Source organism: Microcebus murinus, chromosome 26, assembly GCF_040939455.1.
Source record: "Microcebus murinus isolate Inina chromosome 26, M.murinus_Inina_mat1.0, whole genome shotgun sequence".
Taxonomy (NCBI): Eukaryota; Metazoa; Chordata; class Mammalia; order Primates; family Cheirogaleidae; genus Microcebus; species Microcebus murinus.
In genome coordinates, this window is record NC_134129.1 from 9,610,314 (window position 1) to 9,630,046 (window position 19,733).

The following is a 19,733-nucleotide window of genomic DNA, read 5'->3' on the forward strand; positions in this document are numbered from 1 at the left end:
TATTCATATAGAGTATAAAGATGTGGGCTTAGATTCAAGTTTCTTGAATAAAAAGAGAAAATAATTGATGATTTAATTTTTGGCATTGGTTACTGTTTTTAACTTGAACTATACAATGTTTCAAGAAGAAATGTACATTAAGAAATTCTCTAATCATTATTTCCCTCCATTTAAACAATAATGGCTATTATATGTTCATTCAACTCATACTCTGGACCAGATATTATATTAATTCTTTCATATAAATAGCCTCATTTAATATTCACAAAACATCAAAGAGATACATAGTAGAACTTCTCTCATTTTATACAAGAGCAACTGAGGCACAGAGTAGTTAAGGAACTTGCCCAAAGTCTCAGAACTAGTTAGTGATTGAGCTAGAGTTTGAACACAGACTGTCTGTTTCCTTTGAAAACCCTATGTCTCCCTTTGATTACTTCCTAATTTCACGGATACCTCAAAATGTCCAAAATAAAAAATACAAACAGTGATTCTTAGCATTTGGAATAATTCAGAATATCACTGTTAGAGCAACATTATCTCATTTTTTTTCCTACCCAGCTACCTAATCTTTCCCTAACACCAGATCTCTCATTTTTAATACCTAATTAAATAATTAAATTATAGTATAAAATATTATAATTGGTTACTCTTGGATTATCTCAAAATCATAGATAAGGATTTTACAAAAGTAGTCATGACACATGCTACAAAATAAATACAGAAACTTTGAAGAATATGAAGGACACATACATTTATATTAGACAGGGAAATAGAACCATCTATTAGGTGCTATGCATCAAAAAAGCAAATCATTTCTTCACTAAATACATTGAATCATATGTTGTAATTGGCTCCTTCCAGTTCTCATTGTGATAAGCTTCCTTGACTTGATATGATTCCATAAATTGCTAAATATATAACGATTCTTAGAAACATTTATTACTAGAAAAGCTAGTAAAGTTTGGCAAAACTTAAAAAACTAAGTTATAGTATTTATATATCAAAGGTTTCTTCAACGAATACTATAATGTAGTGCATTATGGATAGAAGGTTGAATTCATGTAGGAATTCATGATGTAGTAAATGTAGCTACTCCCAGTAATTTTTGTTTACTTGTTTGGCACAAGTAATAGTGTCACCACCAATAAGAAGCACAGAATCAGCTTGGATGCAAGAAATGAGCAATATATTTTTTTTCTAAACACTACCTCTGTATGTGCGTGTATGTGCATGTATGTATATATATACATACATACAAAATCTTGAAAGAAATCACTGGCATTCGATGACTTTTAAATTTTGTTTGGACAAACATATCTATTATCAAAATTATGGCATAGATTTTAGATTTTTAAAGGAAAACTCATACTGTGAATTTTCTAGTGGCTTAGGACATAGATGGGTTTTTGTAAACCACACTACTTTAAAAAATAGAGCAATAGAAACATGAGCAATGGATTTGTTTAGCTATTTGTCTCCACATGCTTTCACAGTAATTCCCCTATGGCAACCACATTTATTCCTTCATCCCCTTTCTTACTCCAACTTCCCCTTTCATTTTCTTACCAAAATAATTTCTCCTGATTTATTTAGGTTAGTTTTCTTGATTTAGGTTATTCTTAAATATTAATGCTTCTTCCCTAAATATCAAACCAAAGAACTGCCTGACAAATATAAAAGGGAATAGCAAACACTATCATTTCAGAGTTCCAGAAATCCTTGGAATGCAAATTGATATATTAATAATTCATTCATTAAACCTACAAATATTTATTGAGAGTCTACTATATGTCAGCTATGTATTATATATTTGAATACTTCTATGAAAAAAAACAATTCTCTGTAATTTATTAAACATTCAAATTGTATATTCTGCCCCTCTCTCCTTATACTAGTTGTCCCCTTTGTTATCTAATAATTATTCTTTATTCTTCAGTGCAACTCTGTGGTAAGATGCTTATGTCTCTATAGTCTGGAACAAATAGGATATACTATCATGGGTAGAAACAATGCAGCAATAAATTTAACTTAATTGTCTTAGCAATTGAATCACTAATTTTTTTTAATATAAGGATTACAGATAATGCTAGCACATTGCAATTATTGTTTCAACAAATTACTTAAAAATAATACAAAAACTTATTGCATAAGATCCAGTTATTTTCAGCACTTGAAGTGCATATCAGCTGCATTTGTGGCATCGTGACAGATGGTATTTTCCCTTAAAGAGTTTTCTTTTAATATGAAAATGTGTGCTAAATGTGGATAACCTGCTTATTCTCTTTGAGACAACAGTTTTATGAGCTTTCTGTCCAAAGTTTAATTAGCTCTTCCGCACTCTGCCCTTTTTTTTTTTTTTCAAGATTGTAGTTATTTCCATTTTCCTTTGGGTTAAGAAAAAGGTTGAATTGTATGTTTAAAACATTAGCCAGTCACCAAGAGTAGAACTGCCTCCTGTGTTCTGCCAAGGAGAGTAAATTTCTTGGAAAGATATCAACGCTGAAAAACTGTCAATAACTTTTTTGGCTGCCGTTGTTGAAAACATTTTATTAGTATTTGATCGGTGTTTTAAAACAGATCAAAATATACTCAGGATTTATAGACTTTGAAAACAAATGGTTACATAGTGAGCCAACATCCTTTTCTTTCTCATTATACTCTTTCTATTCAAAAATATGAATCCATATTTGAACCTCTGGTATTATATTATTTTGATGTGAGGTGTGTTCCATCTGGATCCCATCCAGAGAGTTTTAATGATTGAAGTGCCAGTGAAGCACCTATAATGTTGAGTAAAATGCAGGCAACAAAAATGTAGGAAACATAGATCCAACTGTCATAGTGGTCAGATTCCCTGGGTATCAGTTTTCTGAAAAATAAGGAGGATAACAATTCCCTCTCTATGTATTTCAAGGGATTGTTGTATGTATAAAGTAAAATCAAAGTCTAAATAAAATTTTACAAATTAGAAATATTCCATAAATATAGCTATGTTTGTATTATAGACACCTGCTATCAATAAAAATGTACCAAAGATAACCATACAATTATATTTAAACCCATCAAAAGGTATTAATTATAAAGAGAAGGCTAGAAATGTACACATATAGTATGAAGTCAATTATATAAAACATCTGCTTAGAAACACCAGAAGGAAATGAACTGAAATGATAATTATGATCCTCTCTGGGTATGGTGACTATGGGTAAATATTAATTTCTCTTTTAATCTTATCCATATTTTTTTCAAATTTGCAATTGTGAGCATATGCTAGTTTTATAAAAGAAATACGGATGTAAAACCTGAGAATTATCTTTTTTCAGTTATATTTCACTGATTTAGTAATAGTGAACATAGAATTTAAACTTTATTTCTACATTACTGATAATTGCTCGTAAAATTAAGATTGGATTATTCATACTAAAGTTTTCAAAATTCTTGACCTGGATCTTTCTTTCAAACATTTTGTCTGTATCTCTCATCCATTATAAAATGGAAAGAAATATTTGCTATCTTATATTGATTTTTAAAAATAGTTTTAAAGATTGTTTCTTCCTCCTTCTATATTAATCTTTCCACTAATGTCTATTATTTACTTTTATATGTGATTAGACTTTATTGATATAAATTTTTCTCCCAGAATGTTCTTCAGCTCTCTTAAGCTCTCGGTACTATTCTTGAATGCTAGCCAGAAAGAGTAGACTGATGTCTTACATGCTCCTGGAATCCAGAGAACAGACAGATTCACAGTGTCTTTTTTGCTGCATGTTATGGAGTAGATAGATTCATTCCCATAGTGTAGACCAACTGCAATATGTGAATTGAAAACTTTGTTTATATATGATGCTCTCTTGAAAACTAGGCACAAGTATAAAATAATTTTAAACAGTTCTGTGATACTGATAAGGTAAAAATTGAGTCAGTCTGCTTTCTCATATTATTTCCACCTTATAATGTCACACACTAAAAATGCTGTTGAAATTAAAGTTTGGTACTATATAATTTAGGTACCTTTTTTCACTTTATATGAGGAGTTCAAGTTCAGAAGCAAAAACGACTTTGGGAAAGGGAATATTTGATGGTTAGAAAGATAATTTTCCATAACATCTACCAGAGAAAATATTTTGGAATATCAAAAGAATTTGAAATGCAGATCATGCCCTCCTTGTATTAATGTTCTTCTCCCACCCCATATAAATTCCATGAAGGCAGTGGATTAACTCTCTCAGTGGTACCTTTGTTACCCACACTAAGATTAACTGAACTCAAAAGACAAGTCTTTCAATAATCTAATCTATTCAAAGATTATAAAGTATGCTGACTAAAGAATAAATAAGATACTTTGAAAACCATCTAAAATATAATATATAATTATCTACCATTAGCTGAACATATTGGAAAGTTTTGCTTTCATTTTTAAACAGTTGACTTCAGGCCAGTTTCTCATTTTGTTTTATTAATATTTTTCTCATCTTTCTCTGGCTTGCATTCAGAACTCCCATTGACTTCCAGAAGGATCTTCGCATTTGGCTCAGTTTCAATGGCAGAAAACAAGATATTGAACAGACCGTTCCTAATTTGGAATATCTGTAAAAGAACGATGCTCCACTTCCACACTGGCTATCACACAATGCATTCTTTATCATCCACTTCAAACAGCTCAAGTAACACCGTGCGTAACATTTTACATGGTGAACTCAAAGAATGTAAAAAAGTTTGTTTACCTTTTCATAAAATTTTTAAAGTTTCCTATTGTTTCATATATATTATTTCATGTAATCCTTGTATTATTTTGTGAAATTTATAGGATAGATACAAGTTTCTCTATTGTACAGAGAAGAAATGATGGCACAGAATTATTAGCTGTTTAATAATAATTCCATCAGTATTTCCTGTGCTTCTGATTCCTGAAAGGTTGTGGCATTGTCAAAGGGAGTTTTACAAATCAGTATAGAGCATTAAGTATTTTCTATAGAATACAAGTATTTCTCACACATGTAAGTAGCATAATTTTAAAATATGTTTGGCTACCATACTGATTAAAAAGCTATTGCCTATGCCAGCAATATAGTATTACTATAGTCATAATATCTTTGTCATTATGTAATATCTCATTCAGTGAATGTAAAGAACAATTACTCTCACATATGAACTCACCAAAATTATTTTCTGATATTAAAGAGGATTCGTAGGTGTAATAAATTTGAAAAGCTCTGAACTAGCCCATGTTGATAAAGAAAGTTGCACTATAGATTAGGGCATTAATGACCCAAACAAATTTACCTCTAAGAAGCTATTGTGTGTGTATATATATATATATATATATATATATATATATATATATATATATATTATACCAGATGAATTCTAACTATTGAGGAGATCAAGAGAAACTCTACATCTAAATACATTTTAATTGATTCCCATTTTTTCAATAAGAGATATGCTGTATAACCGATATATCATTTTCATTTGATACCTTCCCCAGAGACAAAGAGCCCCAAGTCCCAAATCAACATAGTGCAAAGGAAGGGAACTAACCTATGCAGAAGGAGTAATAGGCCTTACCTTTCAGTGTGCTATTGCAGAGATTGATCGGTAAAATTACAAAAAGTGCCATTCTAGGAGCCATTTTGCACTATCTCAGTCAAAGTCAGAACGCAAAAAGAAGGAGACTTTTGTCTTATAATAGCATTATCTTCAGTGACTATATATCTATGGGAGTAACACAAATAAGAAGCTATTGGCATGAGTGAGGAAAGGAATCACATTTGAAGTAATACACCAGTTTGAATCCTCTAATTTATTAACAAAATATTAGGTCATGAAGCAATTCCAATTTCAATACTAATAATATCTGCTAGTGTCTTAGGATTATTCAGAGTCCACAGATCACAAGAGAAGAATACCTATGAATAAGAAGCAACAATGGAAAGTAAAGACAAAGTATATCAATTATAACTTCTAATGGAAATAACACCACTCTGATTCCAATTTGGATACAATTCTGTCTTCTGGTTATAGCACCTTCTCCCCATTAAATGTGCCTCTGACCCCACCCACCCTCCAAGAAAAGAGAGTGCCAATACGGAAGTTCATATTCCATGAACTGACAAATATTTCTCAACTTCAAATCTTGTGGTTTTACAAATCATTTTGTTTGTTTTCTTCAAGACTTGATAGAAATAATACAACAATTTATCACTATTTTGAGTTGACTTTGGGTAAGGATTTTTAACAGTTAGATGGAATATATTTCATGCTTAAGATATGTCAAAGAAAGGACTGCTTGGGAGAGATATAATGTCTGTTTTCCTAAGGCAAAAATTTAAATTCATAGAAATATGATAAATATATTAAGTCTGAAAACTGCTGCGTAACATTCAATCAGTGCTGAAAAGATGTCATGACTCTCATAATACTACATTAAAAACTGTATAATTATCATTACAACGTATCTATAACAAGATATATTTAGGCATTACAGTTGTATAATGAGGTCCTAATGACTAATAGTAATAATCATAGTTAATATATAATTTCAAGATACACTCATGCATCAATTCACACTGTGGCATTCTTATTAAAAAGAAAGCCTGAAAATAATTTATAAATTATAAAGTGGACTTGTAAAAATGAAGGAACATGAATTATTTCCTTGTGTGTGTGTATATGTATAATACATTGTGTATATATACATATATATTTCATTGTATGCATACACATACACATCCTACTGGTTCTATTCCTTTGCAGAGCTCTGACTGATGCACTGGGTAAAAGGTATACAAGAATTCCCTTTGGTACCTTTACAATTCATTATTATTCTTTTAACTTTTCTATAGATTTGTAAATTTTTTGATGGTAACTTGTGGGGGAAAGAGATTTTATTCTTTCTTAAACTACAAGATGTCTATCGAGTGGCTATTATATTAGTAGTATTAGTCCAACTGCCCAATAATACTTTCAAGAACTAGTCCTTTCCTATATGACCTTTATATCGCATGTACCATGTTGGCATTTCATCCCTATGTTTGGTGTCTGATGAGCACAAAGATAATTCTGTAAGGTCAGGTGATTCTGTAAGGTGGAGCATTGCCAGTAACTTCTATTCTTCTCTTTAAAAATGCAAAAAAAAAAAAAAGTTCCAGAAGCCCCTATGGACTTCTTCTTACATTTTACTAGCTATAACCGTTTCATATAATTTTGCTTAGCTACAATGTTAGATAAATGAATAGTTGTTTTTTTGGCCTCTAGTTTGGAAGCAAGTAAAAGAGAAACACATTTGACTATGGATGTTTGCGTAACATATTGTGTCTACTAAAATAATTTGTTAATATCTAGTAATGCCAAAGATGTTTATATACTTTAATTCAGAAATTTGGGGCCTAGATTCATGAATTAGAAAATCGTCAACCATATGTAGGAAGAAACAAGTGCAATATGCCTGCAATATAGTTCCTAATATCAAAAAATTGAAATCAACTTAAATGTTCTCCAATATAAAAGTGAATAAATTGTACTACATTCATAAAATACTATACTACACAGCAACTAAATGAATAAACTAAATAACATTTATGAACCTGTATAAATTTCAAAAATGTTAAAATAAAAAAGCAAATTAGAGAATGATGGCCAATTGTATATATTATACATAGAATGACAATATGTAAACTTTGAAAATAGACAAAACAATGTTATTCATTTCATAATTACATATATAATTAGCAATGTCTAAAGCATGCAGAGAAGATCAAATTCAAGGTATTGGTTACCTATAGAGAGAAATGAATAATTGTTAACAATGTTATAGCACTTATTATGGGCCAGAAACCATTCTAACAAATTGGATTATTACAACTGCCTTATAGATAACAAAACTGAGAAATAAGAATGTTGAATGACTTTTCCAGGATAAATAAACTCGAAAATGCAGAAGAAAGATTTGACTCAGGCAGTCTCACTCTGGAAACCATACTCTACAAGTCTCCACCTTGAGAATGACCTTGGGAAGGACACAGGGAAGCCACCACTCTAACTGTAATTTACACTTTTGAAAATTAAGGATTAGACTTTGGCAAAATGTTGGTATCAAGAACTCTGAAGAGCTTGAGAATTTATTCTATTTGCAAGCTGCTATGTTAGTCTGCCTCATGGATGCTGACATCCACGGATACTGACAGAAGGCTTCTTTACTATTCATGTAGCCAAAGCACCAGCCTTTGACCAGTTCTCTGAACCCCAATTCCCAGAGTGATACACATAGAGTCAGAAAAAAACTTCTATACATCATGTATTCCATTGGAGGAGAGGAACCCTGAGTTTAGGGTACTTGAAATCTTGTATAAGGAGCAGTGTGCATGCTTGCATAGAGAAGATATCTCTGCTTTCTAAGACATTTTTGCAATAGAAATATGTTTAAAAAGTTAATCCAGCACAAAGGCAGTCAGTACTTCTGCTTGCACAATGTGAAGAAAACTGAGAGATCCATGCAGGATTGGTTCCCAACAGTTCAAATTTGGATGCATTATGTAATGGTTATACTCATAGCAAAAATATTATTTAATATAGCATTGTTTGTACTTCTATGGGTATCTAAGATATTTCATAGCTTAAAATAATGTTTAAAGTATATAGTTGTTTAAAAATAATAAATTATGTTGTACTTCCCTAATTTCTGTGGCAGTAGTGTCACATCTTTGGGGAGCTTCCTAATCCAATGCTAGGATTCCTGTAGTGAAATACATCTGATGTCCACATAAATATCAGATCTTGAGCCACTGGTGTTTTATCAGGTAGCTATATAAGTTAGAGTCTTTTGGGTTGCAATAAAAGAAATAAACTTGTAAAACTTTAGCACAATTTTTGGAAGAATGTTGGTAGCTCACACACTAGACAGGAGAATGTAAAACAGTCTTAGGAAACGATGTGATATGTATATATACATATATATACACACACAAACATAAAATATTTTATCAGCTAATATGTGATAAAATAAAGGCATATCTATTGCCTCTATTTACATAAAAAGTGTAAAGAAATACTTAAGAAATAATTTATATTTTGTATGCAATCAGAACCACCATGAATTTGTATATATACACATGCATATATGTGTGATGTATGCATATATTTGTGTATATATGAGCATAATATACAGATTAATAGAAGTTTAGGAGCTTTAAATTGTCACCTGATGCTCTTTCAATTTATGCTATATATTTCCCTATAAATTATGAAAATATATGGAGTTATAAATGCACATAAATTTTAAAATAATATGTGATAAATATAGAGTTATATCCACCTATTAAATAAAAAGGGATATATGCAGTAACAGGTACATGATGGATTGATTTCTTTATGTTATCTCTACCATATGCATATATTGGTTTATATTTGAATATAGATGCTAGTATAAGCAATCTATATGTAGATCAATTAATATAAAGATATTTAATATGTTTAAATTGCTCCTTGACATCCTTATAAGTAATATACATATTTATAAATATACACATATACATATGTAAAATTCCTTAATGGATAAACATCAAAATAATTTTCTCCTTTTTTGCTTTCATAAAATATTTGCAATAAAAATCCTTGTGTGTGAGAATGGGAATTTATAAACAAACATGCATGCATACATACCTACCTACAATGAGAGGATTTTTAAAATTCAGATCTACTAAGTAGACTTTCTCAGTAAAAATGTGGGTATATTTTAAATTTAAAACATATAGCACAGATATTGCAATTGAAGGAAGCTGCTAAAAATTCTAGATTCTCTGGCCCAAATACAAATCTGTATAAAGATATTTAACCCATCACCTTTGCTGTTGGGGAAGAGAGTGACAAATTTTGTCATCAAAACCAGAAACTCAATCCTGGCAAATTGCTTTTCCCAAAGGTTATAGCAAGTCCCATTCCACCCAAAGTGTATGAAAGAATTTATGTATGCACATAGCATCATTAGCTGTAGATGTTATTGCCTTTTAATTTTCCCCTAACCTTATGGTTTAAAGCTGTGTCACAGCATTATTTTAATCTCCATTTAATTAACATTTTGTAAGTTTAAACAAATTTTTATATACTTTAGTAGTAAATTGATTTCATTTATTTGAATTATATCTTTACCAATTATCTATTTTCAACAGGTTAACTTATCCCTTGTAAGTTAGAAGGAACTCTTGTTATATAATTCATGTTTATTCTATAAGTCATAACTTTGCATTCCATTTCTTTATTTTCTACTCATTTACGCTGTCTTTTGCCATCAAAATATTGAATTTTAAACTTTTAAATATGTCTAGGTTTATACATGTTAAATGTGTCTTTATGTCTTTCATCTTTCTTTACATAGCTTCATTTGAATTGCACATTCATAGTCATAAAATTTTTGGCTTAATTTTTTTTCAAACATTATCTCATAACGTTATACATACCTCTTGATGAGCATTAATTATAATGTCAGTCAGGTTTTGAGAGTGATGAATAACATTTCAGAGTAAACTATCTGGTAAGCTTCTAGAACATACTACATGTTCTCAATTTTTAAAAAGGGACAATATAATTTGAATACCAGGTTAAGATAGACATTTGTTATGAAACTCAATAAACATATTCCTTACCAATACAGGGGCCACCCTGCTTCTAAGAGAATGTCAATTTGTTTTAGATTGGACAGGGTTAATTTTTTATGTGTGAAGGTAGAAAAATATTTGTCTGTTCAAGTGCAAAATGCACAACTAAGCTTTTAAGAGTTAGTTCTACACCACAATGCATGGGAGATACTATTTTAGCCAGAAATATTTTTAAAACAAATATTTTCAGTTGTCTACTTTAACCACTTCCATCAAAATATATGATTTTGTACAGATATTCTTCTTGGATGGTCCTGCCAGGATGAATCAGTTATGAAATGTTATCAACGGTTAACTTAGTAAACTGACCAAGTAGTTAGATTCTGTTACTATTCTCCATTTAACATTGCATACTATCTTCCAAATGGAATCGTTTTCTTGTTTCCACAGTTAATGATAAACTACACTTTCTGGGGCTAGTTAAAGTAAAAGATCAAGTAGTTTTCCAAGCATCCTCGAGTTTGGAATAGAAAAAATGTATTTTTAGTACAGAAAGAGATACTAGCTTTCATATTTACTGTGACAGTAGCGTATGGATATAGTTTTCCTAAAAGCTTTATCAATGTGTTTACAATATAAGTTAAATGAAATGTGGTTTCTCAAATGCAAGGGTAGTACCTTCTTCATTTTTTCCATATTGATGCATATACTAACACATAAAACTTGAAGAAGAATCTGTATATTTGCCAAGAAAAATACATGAAAAGAGGACTATAGTAATACTTTATTTTTTAACACTTGGATTGAAATCTAATACTCTGTAAGACCATTTTTATTCATTTTGATCTCACAGTAGTTTATAAACTGCAAGTTATGAAGAACTATAACCTTGGGTCAATGAGGAGCTGATACAATTTGTCACTTAAATAATTTCTCACCACTGTATAATACTACTAGTAGACTGATGAATGTCATGATAGCATTTATTATTTTGGCTGTTATCTATGTAAATTGAGAGCACAGAAAAGTAAGAACAGTGGTGATTCCTTAAACTAACTGGGTGTCTCACACATGTCAGTGGATTTTCAAATCCAGGCTGGGAGCTTATTGTGGAAGAAATAGGCCTCGAAATTAAGAGAGCTAAATTTTTTGAATACTTACATGTATTAAGTGCTTATATTATGCCAGGAGCTTTACTAAGAATGCTATGTATATATTGACTTGAACCTGACAACAACCATATGCCATATGTGATAGACACTATAATTAACCCCTTTTAGTAGGTAAGATAAAACAGGTCTACATAGTTAGACAACTTTCTCTAAAGCATTCACAGAGCTAAAATATGAACCCACAACTGTCTGATTTCAAAACCTGTGCTTTCAACAGCATACAACTATACCCTAGATAGGGTATGTGCATATGTGTGTTATTGCTAGAATTGCCATTTTTTCCTGTGTCAGATATATTATTATCATTATTACTAAGATTTGTTATCAAAAGAAGAGCAATATTCGTAAATCTCTGATTACCTTAGCAGGGACCAGAAAAAAATACTTCCTATGTTTATATGGTATATGATTGGGAACAAAGTCTTTCTCAAAAATCAGTTGGACAGAAACATTTATTTTTTATATTTGTAACAAGATGAAAATAATTTTTGATAAAGTAAAAAAAGATATTCAGAAAAGATGTCTATAAATTATATGAATTTTAGAATTCTGATTTTGAGATTAGAACAATCAGCACAACATCTCAGTCTTCTTGTATGTACACATTTATCACTCGTTTATTCATTTAACACAGTAGGGGTCTGTTGAGAATGTGGTCATAAAGATGTATGAGACATATTCTCTAGTTTCTATACATTTTTATCTGATTATAGTACAGTGATATAAATGTTTAAAAATAAATAAAAGACAATTAAAAACAAAGTACTGTGGAATAAATATGGACTGACCATTTCTACATGTTAAATTTGAAGACTTTCATGTAAATGTTACATGAGCAGAAGCTTTAAAGTTCACAAAGCATGAAGAGTGGAAGTCATTCTTGAAATAGGAAAAAATGTGGTCAATCAATGAATGGTACCTATAAATTTTTCATTTTCACAGAACACATTTTCATCACTTCTACCTAAAACCCTACAAATACATCCATCTGTCACCAAATTGCATTATTTCTATAACCTAAAGTTATAATTCATTACTTTCCAAAAGTGGGCATTTCAAAAGAATATTAATATAAGTATAAAACTGTAAGTTAGTATGAATTTCACTCATAAAACCTTACATTCGAGGTTGCAATGAATTGTTGATAAAGATTTAAAACAGTAAGACCTTTGTTTATTAAGGCAGGCTAGGTAATTTGTACCAACCCTCCTACTGGGAACCACAAGAAATATGAACAATGGGAAATCTATCTTTTTGAAAGCGTTAGGGAGCTTAAAAATAAAGAAAAATTATAGGGCCATGATCTAGAAGAATAAAGAATAGAGAGAGGAGAACTCAATATTTCTCACTATTTATCATCCATGGGTATTTGTGGATTACACAAAAGTTAACTTCAAGAGTCTGAGCAGCAATTTGGACAGCATAGTAAGGCTGGCTGTAAATTTGGGCCCAGAACTTGCCAATATGTGGGACATCTGATAACCTACCCACTCATTAATTTGGATCCATACAGGGAGAGGAACTGGATTTAGTCTCTAGTAGGGACGAAAGTTTCAAATGATCTCAATTGTTAAAATTAGAAAATAGTGATTCTTACCCCTAAAGCTATTTTTTCCTTCTTCAGTAGAGGAATATACTATTATCCTTAGCCTCAAATATTTCTACAACTTTTATACACAGTGACTGGCTGTCAATCAGAACTGGTAATGTCTTTATACAGACATTTTTTTTTAATTGTAAAAGCAAAAGACAATAGAAACAGTACCACAGATGACTCAGATAATGAAATTATTAGTAGAAATTCTGAAAATAACTATGCTGAATATGTTCATAGAATTAAAAGACACAATTAAGAATTCAAACAGGAAATTAGAAATTATAAACAAATCATAAAGAACTAAAAATAAAATAACTTTAAGCTAAAACAATAGTTCAATGGATTATTTTAACATTAGATTAGCCACGGTCAAAAAAAGAATAAGTGAACTGGAAGATATACCAAAATAAAATATCTACAAGTCATGATGAAGAAAGAGAGTGATGTGAGATAATGTTGAACATATACAAATTCCCTTTAAGTATAATGGAAATAATTCTCAATGAGTTTAGCTTAGAGATACAGAAAGAAAAAAATATTTAAGAAAGGAAAAATCTATAAGCAAATTAGATTAACATTGACAATATATAAGAGTACTATTAATGTCCTTTCAGTTTTAAAATGTAGAGTTAAAATATATAATAAGACCATAAAAATAAGGACAGAAGGTAATCAGAGTTAAAATGTTTTAAGTCTTTGTTTTTGTATAAGAAGAAAAAGATTCTATTTATATTGGAATTTAATAACTTAAAATGCTTGTTAAATATCTATGTTAACTGCTAAATATATAAAATATCATATAATTAATAGTTTACAGAAGGGGAAATAAATTAATAAAACATAAATCTAAAGGAAAAGTATAAATAACCATAGAACATGTAAAGCAAAGAAAAAATGACTATTAAAATGGTAAGTTTAAGCACAGATAATAATTACCTTAAATGTAAATAAAACAAATTATCTCATTAAAAAGCAAAGAACGGAAAGTTACCAGTATGCATAAAACAATTTAAATTCAGCTTTTTAGCTTATTTGTAACAGATACATCTGAAACATAAAGATATACCAAAAAATTTATTTAAATGAATTAAAATCACTAACTCATGCAAACTCTACCAAAATAAAGCTATCATAGCTTTATCAATCTGAGAAAAATACATATCTTATTGGTGCTCTTATTAGGAGCTTTCATTACCTAATCACTTCCCAAATGCCCCATCTAATAGTATCACATGGGCATTAGTTTTCAACATACAAATTTAGAGGGGACACAAACATTCAGACCATAGCACCATTATGTCTTCTATGACACCATACATTAAAGAGATTTGTGAAAATATTTTAAAATGTATTTTATTACTAGTTTTTTTTAGAAAAGAGGAATTTTATTTAAAATGTATATTTATGTTATCATAAACAAATATTCCTTTTAAATAAGTACTTCAAAATTTTCAACACAATAAATAATAGTTATAACTCGTGTGAATAAAAGCTTTTTGTGGTGCTCAAAAATATTTTAAGACTGTAAAAGAGTTTGCAAAAGTTTTCAATATGTCTGCTGTAGTCAAAGCTCACTGTATCTTCTAGATTCTTTTTTATTTTTTTTATTTGATGAGGATACAAAGCTAAAAATCGCCATTTATTTCCTAAAAATACTGCTGTGCATAATTCCAATTCTAGCCAACTCCTATTTGATTCATATTTTAAGATGAACATTAATAAAACCTACACCATAAAGTTATCTGTTTGAAACCCTGCATTGACAGTAGGAAAATCAATTTGTTAAGGTTTATGTAAAGTACAGGCCAAAGTAAAGGGGCAATGATATGATTATGATTCCTCTGTTCTATCTTTCTATGAAGTATTATGTTAAATTACAAGAGTTATACTGTGGATTTCTTTTCTGGATGAGATTATCCACCCATTTCCATCTCCTTATCTATTGTGAGCTGCTTTCAAATTGCCAAAGTAATGGGTTGCATAGCTAATGTATTTGTTCAGAAAGAAAGGAATTGTTTTTGACATACATTAAGAGAAATAGTTCTGAGGTTTTCTTAAAATTGAACTTACTTTTTGTCCTCCCTATTTGGTAAAAGTGACTTGTATATTTTGGGGTTATTATTTGGTTTTGTTTTGTTTTTGCTTTTCTTTTGGAGATTGGGGACTCTATGATTTTTTTATTAATCAATTATTTATTTCCAATTAACCAATAACCATTGCATATTTTTATGTGGACTCTGAATTTTAAAATAAGTCTCAGCTTATTTGTGTTCTGATTTAAAGTTTAAGGATTTCATTGAGAAATTTACTATCCCCTAGTGACTTACTGCAGAATCAGTTTCAGGGGAAAATAACATAATTTAAGTTTTCCTAATTTTAGGCATATTTTACTCACTATACTCTTCATATTATGACTCACTGTGTTGTAAATGTAAAAGACAAAAATGCCTTTAAAAACACTAGAAAAACTAACATAGAAAAAAATGGATGGGTTTAAAAATATGATATTCCAATACATGAAACCCAATAACAAACTCTCCTACAGATCATCAAGCATATCCTTTGACAAATATATCCTTTGACTTAAAAGTGGCTGGGAAGGGTTACATGCATTGGAAACTTCAGCTCTTATGCTCAGAGCAAGAGATCTTTGAGGAATGGAGGAACTGGGTGAGTATAGTCAGAATCATAGTAAAGAATTTTTTTCTCACCCTGTGACTCAAGCCTCTAAATTATATTAGTAATTAATTTCTATCAAATATTCAAGATAATGTTCTTTTATTACTAATTTTTACTCAGAACTTCCTAGAGTTCCTGGCACATAGTAGATCTGAAATGTACTTGTTAAATAATAATTTGAACTTAGTTCCATCTTAGTTCTTTTTTTTTTTTTTTTTATAAAATTCACAATGTGAAAAACATTTGTCCAATACCCAGGCTCCTTACTTTTTCTTCAAGAAAGCATTGCTAGCCCAAATCTTTACTAACTCTGCCCCAAAAACATCCCCAATGTCTTCCTTCTTTTCTGCTCCAATTCCCAGTATTTGACCGAAAAATTATTAATAAATGCATGTGTAATCTGGAAATATAACAACAATGAACTTTGGCTGCTATACTCAGACATGGGAGTATTTAAGTCATAAAAGACTCATACCAGAAGGAGCCAGGACTCCTTTCTTCCTCCCTAGCATGGAATAACAGCATGTGGTTGGCTACAACACAGAAGAAAATGTGTGCCAGAGGTTTACAAAATAAAACATCCAGAGCTCCAGATGTACAATAAAAGCTGCCTAGAGAAAGAGAAGGGAGACACATTTCCTCTGAAATCTTTGAAATTCTGACCTTTAAATCCTTTGTGGGACATTTGGCTGTCAAAATGGCAAAGTAGACACAATTTAGGGGGAAAAATGATGGAAGAGTTATATTTTACACCTCCAACTTGGGGTGCCATAGAAGCTTTGGGTAAAGAGTGAACTTCACAGCGGTGTAGGGTAAACACTGCTTGCTGTGAGGTTCTCATATTTCCAGGCTCAGCTGGAGTTGACTATTGATGTAACAGTGCAGTGTTATAGGCATGATGTGCAAGATTAGAACAAGTCATTCAATATTCCAATTCAGCAACACTGTGAAGGTGCAGTGCCATGCCTTGCAACTTCCTTTTATAAAATAAGAAAAATAATACGATATAGTTGATCTTGACAGTGAGGTTGGGAATTTATATCAATCTACTCAGATCCCAGTGAAAAAAGATTTACTTTGGATGGCTTGCAAATAAAATCTGAGATTAAACTAGTGGTTGACCTGGAAGAAGTTCTCGGGAGCCCAGGAACAAAGATCAGGAAGTGTTGAAATAAAAAATATGGAATATTCAGAAGATAGAAATAACTTGTTCTAAAACTCTAGGGCTAAATTATTTAGATAAAAATAAGTTTAAAATGCAAAATTGAAAATTTATTTTTGAAAAATCACTTAATGTTAATTAGTAGATTAATGACTATAAAGAGTACTTCATGCTAATATATCTAGTCCACTTCAAAAATTTCACAATTCTAATTTTGTAATTCTTCTTTCTCAAAGATTTCTGAATCTTTTAGACTTTCTTTGTGTTTATCACCATGTACTGTTGGGAGCAGATTTTATTTTCTTCATCTGGCTTTATTTCATTTAATTTATCTAATCAGAGACAACACTTATTTCACATTTTATGAGTTCTCAGTCAAAGTTTATTTTGTATTGTAACTGATAGCCTTATTTAAATAATTATAGTTGAAAATTATTTGATTTTTTATAAATGAATACTTAAAAGAGAAATCAAGTCAATTATAAATCAATAGTTTCTCCTAATGGTATATTTGCCGGATGAAAGTATTTGTATTAGAGACTAAATTTTGCTTAAATAAATAAATTTTGCTTAAATTTGACTAGTAGGCTAAATTTCACTTAACCAAAATTTTATTTCTCTTAATCAGCCTACTGTACTTAATGCAATCTCAAATATCTCAGTGTATATCAAAAAGCATCTTATTTTTTAAATATCTTTTCCATAAAATATGTACTAGTTTATAGATCCAATCTTTATACTTTAGTATGTACTAGCAAATACTAATGACCATAGAGATACTACTAATCATTACTATAAAAAATAAGGAAAAAGTAGTAATGGTGGTATAGCTTTTACTGGACTTACCCTTGTATAGGTAAATATTAATATAACCTCTGGACAAAGTATAAAAATCATTGTAGAATGATCACTTACCACCAGCACTCTGCTAACAGTCTTGTTGTCAAGGTCACCAGTAATCTCTACTGTATTAAATCCTGCAGTCAGTTCTCAAGGCTCATTTAACCAGACCTGTGAACATTGCTTGATTAGTTTATAACTTCTTTCATCAAATACGTTCTGCTGGGATGCTAGTTGTTCTTGGTTCTCCTCCGGTGCTTTTTCTTCTCTATATTGTTCTCAGCTATATCTGCAAATGCATAGAACGGTGACTATAGTGATGTAAACAGTTAATAACTATTTTAAAATAAATGAATACTTGTATTTTTAAAAGCCACTATTTATTGCTCTTCAACTAAAGGTAATCATAGAGTCAAATATACACATTAAAAAGATGAACGTCAGTTGGGCGTGATGGCTTATAACTGTCATCCCAGCATTTTGGGAGGCTGAGGCCGGAGGATCTCTTCAACCCAGGAGTTCGAGACCAGCTTGTAGAGACCCCATCTCTACAAAAAATAAACAAAATTAGCCAGGCATGGTGGTGCATTCCTATAGTCCCAGTTACTTGGAAGGGAGGCTAAGGCAGGAGATCACTTGAGTTCAACTCTGTCTCAAAAAAAAAAAAAAAAAGAAGAAGAAGAAGAATTTGTCCCATCTAACAATAATATTACATGAAGAGAAAATGTTACTAGAAAAAAATCAAAAATACAGACTAATGACAATTTTCAAAAAACTTTTTATATCATGTTAAAAACAAGAGTTTTTAATATTTTAATTTTATTATCTTTCCAATCAAGGTATAATTAACATTGCTCAGCATTTGTACATAGTGTTAATATTAACACACTACATATTCATCTATATTGTGTTCATAAATTTTACAAATATTCTTTTCCTCCACATGTAAGGTTTTATGTGCAAATCACATGCTTTTGAAAAGCCTTCTTAAATGAAATAATGAGGACAAATAGCTATCTACAAAACTTCTCTTTTTTTTACGCTGATTATCAGTGTGTAGAAAATTCCTGTCTTAAGACCCCTAAAAAAACTTTACTTTTTCATTTTAAAACAGCAAAAATACAACTGTGCTTATTGTGCAAGAATTATTAGTTTCTTTCACATGACCCCCAGGGCCACAGCAGAGTCTCTATCAAATAACAACATGTAGATTGGAAAAACATAAAATTACTACCTAATTTGGAATGAATATTTGTATTTTTCTTTAGTTAAAAAATAGTTTATTATAACTGAGGAGATTATTCTAACAAAAATGTTTTAAAGGCATTGTCATCTAAGTAGTCATGAGACTAAAAATGAGGTATCATTATTTTAGTTTTTTAAAGACAGACATGCTTGAAGTATGCTCAAGTAACATAATTATATCATTTAGAGCTGACCCACTCTTTTACCTAGCAAACTTAGTCTCTTTTAGGTAAAAAAAAAAAAAAATCATCATATAATGATTATCAGACAGATGTGATTTAATAAATATTTGAGAATAAAAGCATTGCAAAATTTTAATGGATCTGTAATTGTAATTCCCAAGTATCTTTCCTTCCTCAACTAATTGGGTAATGACATTGCTAGAATTAATTCAAGGTCATCAGCGTGCACATAGTACAGATGGTTTCACCATTTTACGGGTA

General features: G+C 30.4%; 1 long non-coding RNA gene across 1 annotated transcript in view; it reads right to left on the reverse strand.

The window, feature by feature from the left end:
• Positions 1-19,733, reverse strand: part of LOC105872935 (uncharacterized) — a 224,145-nt gene that overhangs the window by 195,330 nt on the left and 9,082 nt on the right. Inside the window, exon 2 of the long non-coding RNA XR_001154842.2 lies at positions 18,121-18,334. This is a non-coding gene — a long non-coding RNA (uncharacterized LOC105872935). The remainder of the gene's footprint in view (positions 1-18,120; positions 18,335-19,733) is intronic.